The sequence below is a fragment of the Uranotaenia lowii genome, chromosome 3, assembly GCF_029784155.1.
Source record: "Uranotaenia lowii strain MFRU-FL chromosome 3, ASM2978415v1, whole genome shotgun sequence".
NCBI classification, from domain to species: Eukaryota; Metazoa; Arthropoda; class Insecta; order Diptera; family Culicidae; genus Uranotaenia; species Uranotaenia lowii.
The window spans coordinates 315,611,705-315,623,832 of NC_073693.1; the positions used below are offsets into that span (position 1 = coordinate 315,611,705).

Below are 12,128 nucleotides of genomic sequence, written 5' to 3' on the forward strand. Positions count from 1 at the left end.
ATCTTTCTGTACCGCGGTTCGGAATGCGTTGAACATAGAACTGTTGATAAAAATTCAATAAAACTTACCGTTTGAAACTGTATCAGCAAGTCGAAAACAACTGAAAGTTGACTGGTCTTTTTTGTTCCGGTTACCAATGGCTCAGTCTTAGACGAAGCGGTCCAGCATGCACTGCTTGATGTGGTGTAGAATTGGAGCACGAGTTTCTCCAGCCACTGCCGTTTGTAATTGATACTTAATGCACTTTCGTTGATCAGGTTTAAGCCTTGGAATAATACACAGACCAAATCAGATTCAGATCGCGTGGATGCACTTTTCTATCCAAAAATGCGGCCGTTAGATTTTGCGCGAAAAAACACGAAAACGAAAAACACGAAAACGAAAAACACGAAATAACACGATAAAATAAGTTTCTTTAAATTGAGTTTGAATTTCATGCTTGATAATGTAATGTTAAATGGTTTCATGTTATTAAAAACCCAAATCTAAATTCTTAAACCTTTTTGAGATTGCATGATATGTGCAATGTATGTGCTAATTTTACAATGTATCATACCGAGTGTTATATCAAATTAAATATTACATGAAATGTTAAGTTCATCTTTATCTTCCGATTATAAATCATCTTATTTTACTGCTGACATAAATATATGTTCACGTTGAAAAATTTAGAAATGATGTGTAACAACGGTTGGTTTGGTCGGTGCCACAAAATAATATCAACAAGCTTTTGCGAACATAAGTGTTGATTAACTTCAATCGATAGGTGCCATTTTCTCCCCAAATATTAATAAAAGTTAGCGACTTACATTTGGTTCTGCTTAGATGCTTCGGCTCTCCGGTTGCATACCTTCCAGGCGTTTATTAGGTGCTGGCAGACCTTGCTTGAGCCTCGCCCAATCCCTTCGCCGCACCGTATCATCCTCCCACATCGGGTGGGCTGTTACTTCCGCCGTTGAGTACGACAGACCTATCCAGTCCTCCACACTGCTTTCATGCATTGACACTGGACACCACCATTCACTTTTAGCACGCGTGATACAGCTAACAACAGCTGCAATTCCGCGCACTTCAGCGCGCCCGAAGGACGTTCGATGTTCCTGTCCATTCTGTGGACTTTCTCTGGTGCTCCATTCTCTTGTCATCTGTTGGCCAAGCGATTGAGAGGGTATTTCCGCACCGGTGACCCCTTCTCGTACTCCGAACCACCGCATCGATCCTAGGAAAACGAAACTGTCCTGCAGTTGGCTAATCCCACAAAATGGACTTCGAAAAACGTCTTTGACCACCAGTAGACACGAAAAAAAATCGGCAAATGTGTCCTCAGCTGATGAAAGGCGGTGGCCCTATTGAACTTCGGAAGGTTTTCGAATGACTCACCCCTTTAGATCGGCACGAACATGTGCTCCGGAAGAGGGCGCCGAAACTTGCTTTCCTTGGTTGGCTGCTTGTCCGCCGAAGCACTAGGTAGCGGCGTCTGAATGTGCTTTCAGTCAACAGGGAAGTGGCGAGTTGCCCTCTCGGATATCGGAACCGGAAGTGCACAAGGTGGTCACTGGTGAATCTCGAGAGCTTGATCAAAAAAGGGGTCCTGTCAGAAAAAGAGTTTCCGTTCAGGAATAAATATAACTTTGGTTCCAAGAAATACTCACGGTTTCAACGCCTTTTCTGTAGACTTTGGGCAATTGCCTGTCTGGCTGTTTTTTTTTTCAATTTCGAACAGCTCGTAACTGGTGGCCAATCGGTGGAGCACGGCTAGAAAATACCAACTGTTTGATTAGGTTATGCAGGTGGAGCTGCCAACTTAACAAGATTTGTTTTGTTGTTTTTGTTTTCCTTTCCGCACGCCAGACTCCGTTTTCTCAAAGTCGATGCGATTTTCTATACCTTGGTTTGTTTCGGTGTTATCTCCTTCTTGCTTCCCAAATAAAATAGCTTTCGCTCTAGCATGTATTCATGCTTTTGCTTGAAAGAGTAGGTGATTGAAGATGTTTGCAAATCTCGCGTAACATTTCAAAAGGGCAAATCTAATACTTGATTCGATACGAGAAATACGAGAAACCACTTTTTGCTCATGAAAATCAACCAAAGTGGTGTTTTTTTCGAAAAACTGTTTTTGTCAAAAATCGACTTTAAAATTTCAAAAATTACCAAAGAGGGGAAATTCGGATAATCGAAATTTTAATTTTGATGCTGAATGACTGAAATGCATTTAAAAATCAAAACATGCATTTGTGTATGTATGTATGTATGGTTCCCCCATCGGTAGCAAGGTTCAGCCTATGTCTGTGTGGCTTGGCCTTCGAATTGCTTCTCAGGCTTCCACGGCCGATGGTTCGTCGAGGGAAGGCATCCAACCTTCAGAGACCTACAATGGTTGGCAATCCACTCCGCTTGCATTAGTCTCTTGAGATTAACCACAGATGCATTCCCTCTGGAATATTTAGTTATAGGTATAAAGTAAGTTATATATGGAAACAAATCTTACTTGTCGGCAACTATTATGGGATACGATCCCAAAAGTTTTTCTTGCCGATACCGGGAATCGAACCCAGTACGCCTGGGTTACCAGACTCGCGCCAGCCTATCCACTAGACCACATCAGCGCTAAATTTGGAATTCAAATCATGCATTTGACTATAAATTCGGAACAGAATGATGATTTTTGAATTTTAACCGTGACTCTGAATTATAAGTCTGCATCTAATTGGAGTTTTGAATTTTCAATGCCGATTCTAAATTGTAAATATGAATTAAATTCTTAATATAAATTTTGATTCTGTCTGGCTTCCTAATGCGTTAACATAGTAAAAAGCAAACAATTGCAGGAACCAAATTCAATTTTATTCTCAATCTAGATTCTGAACATGGGTTCTAAATCTGAATCCTGAATCTGTGTTCTGAATTTAAATTTTGAATCTGAATACTGAAGCTGAATGTTGATTCTGAATTCCGAATCGGAATTCTGAATATGGGTTCTGAAAACTGCTTCAAAAATCTGAATTTGAATTCTGTATCAAAATCATAAATATGTATCTTATTTGGAATCTGAATACTGAATCTAAATTCTGATTCTGCAAACACATATTGCTTTCTTGAAAAATGTTTTCATCACTTATGTCGGAATGTAAAGAAACCTTTAAGCTATACAAATTCAAAGAATAAACATATTTTTTTTATTAGGAAACAAAAATAGAACCCAAGATCTCGTATAACGCTAAGAAAAAGTTTTCTTTTCATGTACTAAGTAAAATATTTCTGCCTTGCGGTTCAGGATGCGTAAAGCATAAAACTTCTGATTAATATTGATTGAAATAAACTCACCTTTTAGATCTATAACAGCAAGTAAAACTGCAAGTAAAAGTTGATTGTTCTTGTTCCGGTTACCTGTCACAGTCTTGGACGAAGCGGTCCAGCGTGCACCGGTTGAAGTGTTCAAATTTTAGAATAACACAGCGGTTGCTGTGAGCTGTAGTGTAGAATTGGTACAAGAGTTCCTCCAGCTCAGAATGATTTTGTCTCCATATCTGACTTTTAATTCGTCTCAACCTTTAGCTTCACTGGCCAACAATTTGGTGCTGCCGATACATGCAATTTTGTAGTTTACAAAAAGCGAAAGAGATAAAAGAACATACCTCTTCACATTTCAACTTTTCAACTTTTTTGCAATTATCTGAGTCAGCTTGGCAAAACTCGCATAAGAATAATCAGCTAAATGCAAATATGTATGTAAACCTTGGAATCTAAGCAAAACACCATCGCTTCGGTAATTTTGTCATGCCACTTGTGGCAAACGTGACGATAGATTTCGTTTGCTTGATTGCTCACGCGGAATTTTGTTACTTAGCCTGGATAATTGCAGCACTCGCGACTGAATGTGCTCTAATCGGCATGTCATCGCATAACCATCTCCAACATAGCGCACAGGAATCTCCCGTAATGTGTGGCTTCGTTTTCGGGAGTAAGTGGTGTTGCAGAATATTCGATAGTAGCATAGGAGGGTAAACAAATTGACCGTCTTCAAGGATGTGTGGCAAAGTTCAACGCATCCAAGGCTGTGAGTCTGCACCGCGAGAACAGACAAAGCTGCAGACTCGGGATAGGCACCAGGAATCATCTCGCTCGTCAGTCGATGCATGATCTTGTCGACGTGTTCCTGATGTTTCTTTCTCTCGTCCTGTGACTTATCGATCAGAGAATTGTGGCGCTCCTGTTCCTTCTTGTTCTTCGATGCATTTTGTTCTTTGGAACCCATTGATGACTTGGTCAGCTGCTTTAGCTTGTTTATTTCCTTCTGATAACTCTCAATAGGAACTTGCAGATCACACATTTTCAGGGACCAGAAGGTAACCAAGAACTGGGGGCTTATGTCTTCCCAAATCTTGGGCGGATGCAGCGGTCGCATGGATTCGATACATTTCGAAACAGGTGGCTTCCAGATATTTTGCCATTTTCTGGGAGTTTGAAAGTTTTCCGAGTTTTGATCCACCATCCGAAGCTGATCGTACTTTTGCTGTTGGAAAACAATAATTATGAATATTGTCTCTATAAATTAAACAAGATTCAACTTACGCTAATGGCATGGTAGAACATTGGTTTGTCTGGAAAAAAAACAACGTTCGAGTGGATTTGGTATTCTTGCAACATATTATGGATACTCGGTAAGCGGTCGGCATACTCCTCGACGCAGTAGTTGGATCCAAGGGACAGGTACAACAGATCGTTACTTGCCAAGTAATTGTCGTTGCGATGACTTTTTAGTTTAGTATTGCACCAATCTGTTCGGCTGTTTTTGCTTTCGTTACGCGCCCAGAACGTGGTGGATGCGTCATTGGAGTCCAGTTCCAACTTTTCACGGTATTTTTCGGAAAACTTCTCTCCTTCCATCTTAGGTTTGCCAGAGTGATGTAAAACTTCTTCTTGATGTGATTATGTTCTGAATCCAGATGGTTGGAGTTCAGGTAAGGTTTTGCTTCACCGCAAACATCTTCGACAAACTGGACATAGATTTCTTCAGCAGCCGCCACTGCCGTGAGATTATTTGCTTTAGCCGTTGCAACGAGCATACTTTGGGTTCGGGCAGATCGTTTCCCTTGTAAATGGATGTATGATTTGAAATATTGAACTAAATCTCAAGTTCTGACCATTGATATCTTTGACAATGAGGTTCTGTGGGACTAACAACATGGGAACCAGCTCCATGAGATTTTTTCAACTCTGGGGTAATGTCAGCCAACGAATGTTTGATTCGTAGCCACGGTTAAGCCGGGGTGTGGCATGAGAAAGCATACAATTTCCGTGAAATTCTCCTAATGCACCAGCTTCGTACCAGTCTTCGGCTAGAAACTGAAGTCTCTGGAACAATTTTTGCCATTGTTTTCGCCTTTGTAAACGCTAGACGTCCATTTTCAGGGATAGCTGTAATAGAAGAGAGTTTAGCGTATCTACAATTCTAATTATTTAGTCAGAAGATCTCTATGGACAGTACTCTACGCAAAAACTGAAGCACAATCCCGTGATGTGCTTGGGCTTTCGAAGGCACCCCGTGGCTCCATGAGCAGAATTGCCAACTTTCCTCCTTTCGGCATGTCGTGCAGAAAAATATCCGACCACATAAGTATACCGGTTGTGTCCCGTTCACTTCTACCGCGCCACAAAAATCGGGTTAGCGGCTTGTTTCCGTCATCCAATCAGGCTGAGGCAACCTAATGACATCCGTACTTTGAGTACATTAGCGCAGCCACAAATTCAGAAAACTTTCGCCCTTTCGAAGATTACCGGCTACCGATACAACACAGTTCGGTCCGGAACCTATTCCTAAACAATATTTCGTTCAGTGCATTTTCGTTTAACACAAACGTGTGGTCGTCTCCGGTTTCCAGCACTTGAACCGGTTTTCCTTCCATGGTTTCCGAATTACGGAGATTTTGTTCCTGTTTGAGCACTGTAACAGATCCACTCCGTTCTACTACCGGAGTAATTTTCTGTTCCAAAACTGCTCTTCGACTGCCCTCCAGAATCGAAAATATACACCGGTTTTTCAGTGCAGGATGCAGGTATGGGAATCCCGTTCGCTGCGATCTCGTTTGCTCTCCAAGGCTCGCGACTCGCGCTCCGTGACAGCCTGCAGCTCGTATTCGTCGGCCGCTGCTGCAGTTAGAGCAGCTGAAATATAAAAAAAAACAAGTTATCGAACAGCTCTTATTCGGACAAAAATAAAATAACACCTCTGATCGATTTTTCTCGCCGTTTCTCGGCTTCTTTCTCGCGCTTCTGTTCGGCGGCTGCTTCTTCCCGTTCCCGTTCCCGTTTTCCACGTTTGACTTCCTTCGTCGCGGTACCGCTACTGCTTACGACGGAAGTCTCCCGAGTGGACGATTCCGGTGTTTCTTTCTTGATCCATCACCTTCGATTCTTATCGAGCGAAGCATTTCGATAAGATGTACCAAACCTTCCGGGGCCCTCGGGTGGACGGCCAGACGCGCAAACAAATCGATTGTGTTGAGAAGATTGTTTTCCGTAATCACCGAATTACACACTCGTACACGTACACGTACACGCTCCTTTTTTTAAACTCAAAATTAAGTAGTTTTGGTTCAAAACAGCACGTCAGTGGCAGCCCTCAACTTTGAGTTTGACTGGGCAATCGCCAAACTAAGTTCTGAGAGGCATACTCAATACTAAGTTCGGCAGCCGTACTCAAATTTATCCTTTTTATTCGAGGGTTGGTTATTTTCACATCTTCAACTGAATGTATTGCTTCAACTGAATGTATTGCTTAGCACGAATTAAACTGCTAATGCTACGATGACTAAATGACAATTAAAAAAAAAAGTTTTTTTTACGAATTGAAGTGAAAAGGAATTTAAGTATTTATGTAAACCTTAGTTGAAATGTCGAAATGTGAGTAATTCAAAACCTTAATTATGTGAAAGAAAATCGAACCATAATTACGTATTTTAGGCTCTAGTGAAGGTACTTTGTCGATGAAATACTCAAACAGGTATCCTTTAATCGAAAAACTAAAATTGAAATGTTAGAAAAAGCCTTACTAAAAGCATATAAAAAGCAACAAAATGTGTTCTTGTTAGCGGCAAAAACAATTTTGTTTCGATAGAAAGATTTGGAATCGCAACAAATTATTTTTATCTAGTTGCAAAATTATGACTGGGAGCTGAAAGAAATCTAAAATCTCTATCTGAGCACCGAATCTATATAAAGATACGGGTCTGAACCTCAAACCATTTCATTAAAACGAAATATCTCAACATAAAATCATAATCATTTAGAATTAAAATAAGCAGCTGCCATTCAAGTAGGATTGCATAGAATGTCAGTTAACACAAACGATGCCTACTTTATGCTACTTTATGCTGTAATGTGGAACACTGTGATGTGGAAACCCTTAAATCGTTAAAGCAGTTAATCGCTTTCAACCAAGAGCTAGTATTCTAGCGATAGAATATTTTAAAACTTTACAGATGTCGATGATAAATTTTTTTTAATGCATTTTCAAATCAACTTTAATGTCAAATGACCAAAAGCTTCGTTCAACCGTTGGTAAAAATCGGTTTCAACTGGTATCGGTCAAGTGATAGATGTTCAACGAGCCAATGTTTTGGTCGAAACAAGTTGGGTCGTTGTTCAATGGAGCAAGTGGAAACTAGTCGAAACCAATCCAGCTCGGCAGCAGGATTCGTTTCGACCTGGTACAAATCGGTCGAAGTCAATCGGAAAGAGACAGATGATCAACTGTCAATCCATTTCTACTTGTTTCGACCCGTTTCAACCAAAGTCCATTGAACAGACTAAAAATTAACATAGAAAATTTTAAAATATACGAAATTGAAAATAGTGGATTAAAACATACGATTAGATTATCTGATGTTTCAATTTTACTTTCCATGAAAATCCAGCATTTTGAAAAAAAAATTGTTGTTGTAACAATGTTCTAATGATTTTTCTCTATGAAATAACCCCTGGAATTGAAATACTTCGTATGGACTAAGCACAGATTTCAAGCTAGGAAAATCTAGTTATTGATATTATTAAGGTTTTGGAATGGCTACTTTCAATATTTATATCACTTCATTTTAAGTCTAAGTGATATCAATACACAAAAATAAAGAATTAAGTACTAAATAATAAAATGATTTATTTTTAACAAATATATACGTACATAAATCACAATAATTGAACTCAAATACCATATTTCGAATATTTACATACATTGATAACTTAAATTTTGATAGCAACCTGTTCATTCAAATTTGGGAAGGTATATTACCTACAAAATTATTCTTTCTTTGTCTAGTGTTAGGCTCCCGCCAGCATCTCATTCAAAGATCCAGTCGTTTCTTTACTGCCAGTAGACAGCCTGCCTAGCCACGCCAAATCGTGACGCGGCATCCTGAACTCTCATCAACCTGTTAATCCCTGGCAGCGTGATCACGCATCAATCGTTTTCACGGCACCGCGCCCAGACCGCATCCAGTTGAAATATTTAAAATCTTTGAATTTTGCCTCCGTTAGGAGTTGTTAGCAAGCCACAACAACACAGTCAGACACACCTGTTCTAACTGCGCGGTCGTCGGCCGCACCAAAAATGAGCCTCAACTGTAACCACCATTGCCACTAGCCACCCGAAGCCTAGTAGTATTATCTAGGGAAAGGAGTAGCAGTGGCAATTTACGGCCATACAGCGGACCAGGGGCAAACGAGCATCATTCACCCCGACGAGACTGAAGATTTACAGATGTACAGACTATATGACAACATGTTGCATAAGTGATCGCTGTACAGTTTCAGTTTACTGCCCGCAACATTGCCGACATACGCGAGCATGTGATATCTGTCCGAAACATTATAAATCCGGACTGCAAAGCTTGATTGAGACTTGCGAGACGTACAAAGTAGCCTCTCTATCCCCGCGAGCTTAAAGCTCCGTTCATCAAAACCCGTTATAGGTTGGGCAACTGATATTGACACAAAATTAGAATAAGTAATCTATTGAAATTGTCAACGGATTCGATTAGATTACACTATTTAAAAATCATTTGAATCTGATTCTGCAGCTACAACTAGAAAAGATAGGAAACAAAAATATAATTCTAAAAACAGAATCTGTAATTTGAAACCCGTTCATTTTAGTATAAAATCATAAAATCGCATGAATTAACCCCATGACATTATAATATGTAGAGGTAAATTCTGAATTCAAATTGAAGCGCTTGGGATCAAAGGGGTACATGTGTCTAAATGATAGTTTCGAGAAAACACGGTTCAAAGTTGGGAAGGTGCTCGAGTTCTCATATATTTTTCGAAACCGAGCAGTTTTAATTCAATCAAACAAGTGTTAATAAATTATAGAAAAAATCTGAGTTTTGCACCGTTATGTATACTAAACTCAAAACTGATGATTTTGGCACTTGCACCCCTCTGATCCTGAGGGCCTCAATTATTCTATTTTTTTATCAGAAATATATACATTTTGAATCTTAAACCAGAATTTGAATTCACAACTGTGAATTACAATTCCAAAATCAGATTTGAATATGATATTATTATTTTAATATTATTTCGAACTGAATGATGATTTTTTAATTTGAACTGTGATTCTGAATTGTGAGTCTGCATTTAAATTTGAATTCTATTTAGATGCTGGTTTTTTGATCCAAATTATGAATTATTAAATGTAAATTGAATTTGTATTCCGCGTATGGATTTGAATTCGTTTCATAATGTTAAGTTTAGCGAACAATTGGAGAAATCCAAATTCGAATGGTAATCGAATGTAATAGTATGAGTAATTAAAACTAAGATTAGTGTCATAACAATCAAAAAATTTTTTGAACAAATAAATTTTTCATGAACCATGGACCACTAATTCACTAGCAGGAGGTATGGCACTGCTTGAATGAGCGCGCAAACGGTTTGAGTAAAATCAGTCTGGATCGAAATATTTTGTACAAACCACCCTCTGTGGCATAGTGTATGGTGCTGTTTGTACAATATTCAGGAAATTTACTCAGCCCCAGTAGGGGTGGCGGTGGTTTTTTGTTATTACTGTTATCGCCAGCCATCGTTTGTGTTCGCGCTAAATACGTTTGTATCGTGTGTGGGCGAGCATAGATCAAACAATCGTCTTGGAATCATCGAATTTGCACACGCCATTTGTGTTGTCTATGGCATGGTGTATGGTGCTGTTTGTACAAATTTCAGGCCATTTACTCAGCCCCAGACGGGGTGGAAAATGTTTTTTTTTGTTGCTGGTACTGTAATCGCCAGCAATCGTTTGTGTTCGCGCGAAATTTGGCGAGCATAGAATCAAACAATCGCCGTGGAATCATCGCATTTTATACAAATGTGATGTAGTCTATTCCCCGTGCAGCGTTGTAGTTCCATATCGGGATAGTTGATTTTCACCACCCGTACGATTGTTATCTAAAAATAACCAAGCAAAAGCATTATTATTATTGACATTTCATAAATAATTCAATCTTTTTTTGTTGCATTTAAACAGCTATGTATGTTTAGAAAGCCGAAAAGGATTTAAAGGAAAATTAGGCGATAGGTTAGGAGAATAAATATATCTTAAATTAGTTTTTGTTTGGCATATTATTTTCATCAGTTATCAAAGATTGGTTTTATTTACTTAAAACTAATGAATTTTAAATGCAATGTCATTATAAAAACACAATTTGAATAAAGATTCGAATTTAGAACGTAAAAGTAAAAAAAAAATCAAGAATTAAATAAAATTTAATTTTAAGCTTATCATCATTTGAACACATCTACTTCAAAATAAGAAATTTGGATGGATGAGGTAACAAATTTAAAAGAAAGTTAAAAAAATTGCTCACCTCCCTTTACCATTAACGCTTGCGACGTATCATTCAGAACGCTTATGCAGCTTAAGCATAAAGTCGGCTGCCAAATCCTGTTGCGTAGTTTAACTCTTGGGATATATCCAGAAAATTCATTCGATGCACTGCGGCCAATCTCACTACTCCGGCAGGTATGGAATTTCGACTCGATGTTGAACTTATGGTTACTCAGAAACAGCTAGTCTCCTTTCTCCGGCAGATTAAAGGCGGTAGATAATTACATTTTTCCGACCGACATCTGGTGGTAAGTGAAGGTATCCGGCCTCTGAGAGCGTCTAAAAACAAATGGGTGTTCGCTCACCAACGCTTATGCATTCATCTGTAGCATCCTTTCGTCAATTTATGGAAAATAGGATATGTCTCAATCAATAGAATTAGTCATAAAATATATTAATAAAAAGATACCCACCAATGAAAATGTGACCATCACAAAATGTCCTTGGGCTGATCAATACGCCTAGGAACATGCACATGCACCTTCGATGATTAATTTTGGCCTAGAAATGACAAAAAAATTTTTTAATTGATTGATAATGGTTGGAATAATTGCTAACTTACCACTTGAAATCGCTGATGGAAGCGCCGTTAGCTCGTAACTGAAAAACGTTGAGTATCGGTCCACCTTTTGAGCAACACAGCCTTGCCGTGGGCTATAATAATTCCCCCCTCGTCTCAGGTGACGGGCATCAAGCACCAATCCGCGGCACGTTACGCATGATGCCGAAGTTTTTGACCGTCTTGATCAACAAACCAGCACCGCGTGCCACCGTTGCCAAATTTTTCGTAAAGGACTCCGGCGCTGTTCAAAGACACAAAATATAAGGTGGAGTAATATTTGTAGTAAATACTGGGTACTTACGGCAAGCGCGGAATATCAGGATTTTCGATAAAGGTTCTCAGATGCAGATTATTAGTTGGATTCCGACCAATAGCTATCGAAATTTGCTGCATAACCGCAAACTTCCTCGATTTCCGCTGTTGTAGCTTCGGTCAGCATGAAGTAAATCAAACTGGACTGCGCTCTTCCCTGGTCGTAGGATGGTTTCCATTCCGGTATATCTTGGATAATCGTATTCGCTTTTAACAATTGATGTCTCGTCGCACTGTGCTTGTTCAAGGCGGGTGTCTCGCCACGCCTTAGTGGTTGTCCAAGTGTCCAGCCACACTGTGCAATGCAAAAGTATTGAGAATGTTATCTCGCTTCAAACAGTGGATGTCTCGTCGCACTGTGCTTGTTCAAGG

General features: G+C 39.4%; 1 long non-coding RNA gene across 1 annotated transcript; it reads right to left on the reverse strand.

The window, feature by feature from the left end:
* Window positions 1-11,292: 11,292 nt before the first annotated feature.
* On the reverse strand, window positions 11,293-11,879 carry LOC129754923 (uncharacterized). The gene is made up of 3 exons (XR_008739124.1): window positions 11,746-11,879; window positions 11,445-11,685; window positions 11,293-11,383 (listed from the first exon to the last, which is right to left on the reverse strand). It is a non-coding gene; the product is annotated as an uncharacterized LOC129754923 (long non-coding RNA).
* Window positions 11,880-12,128: the final 249 nt, after the last annotated feature.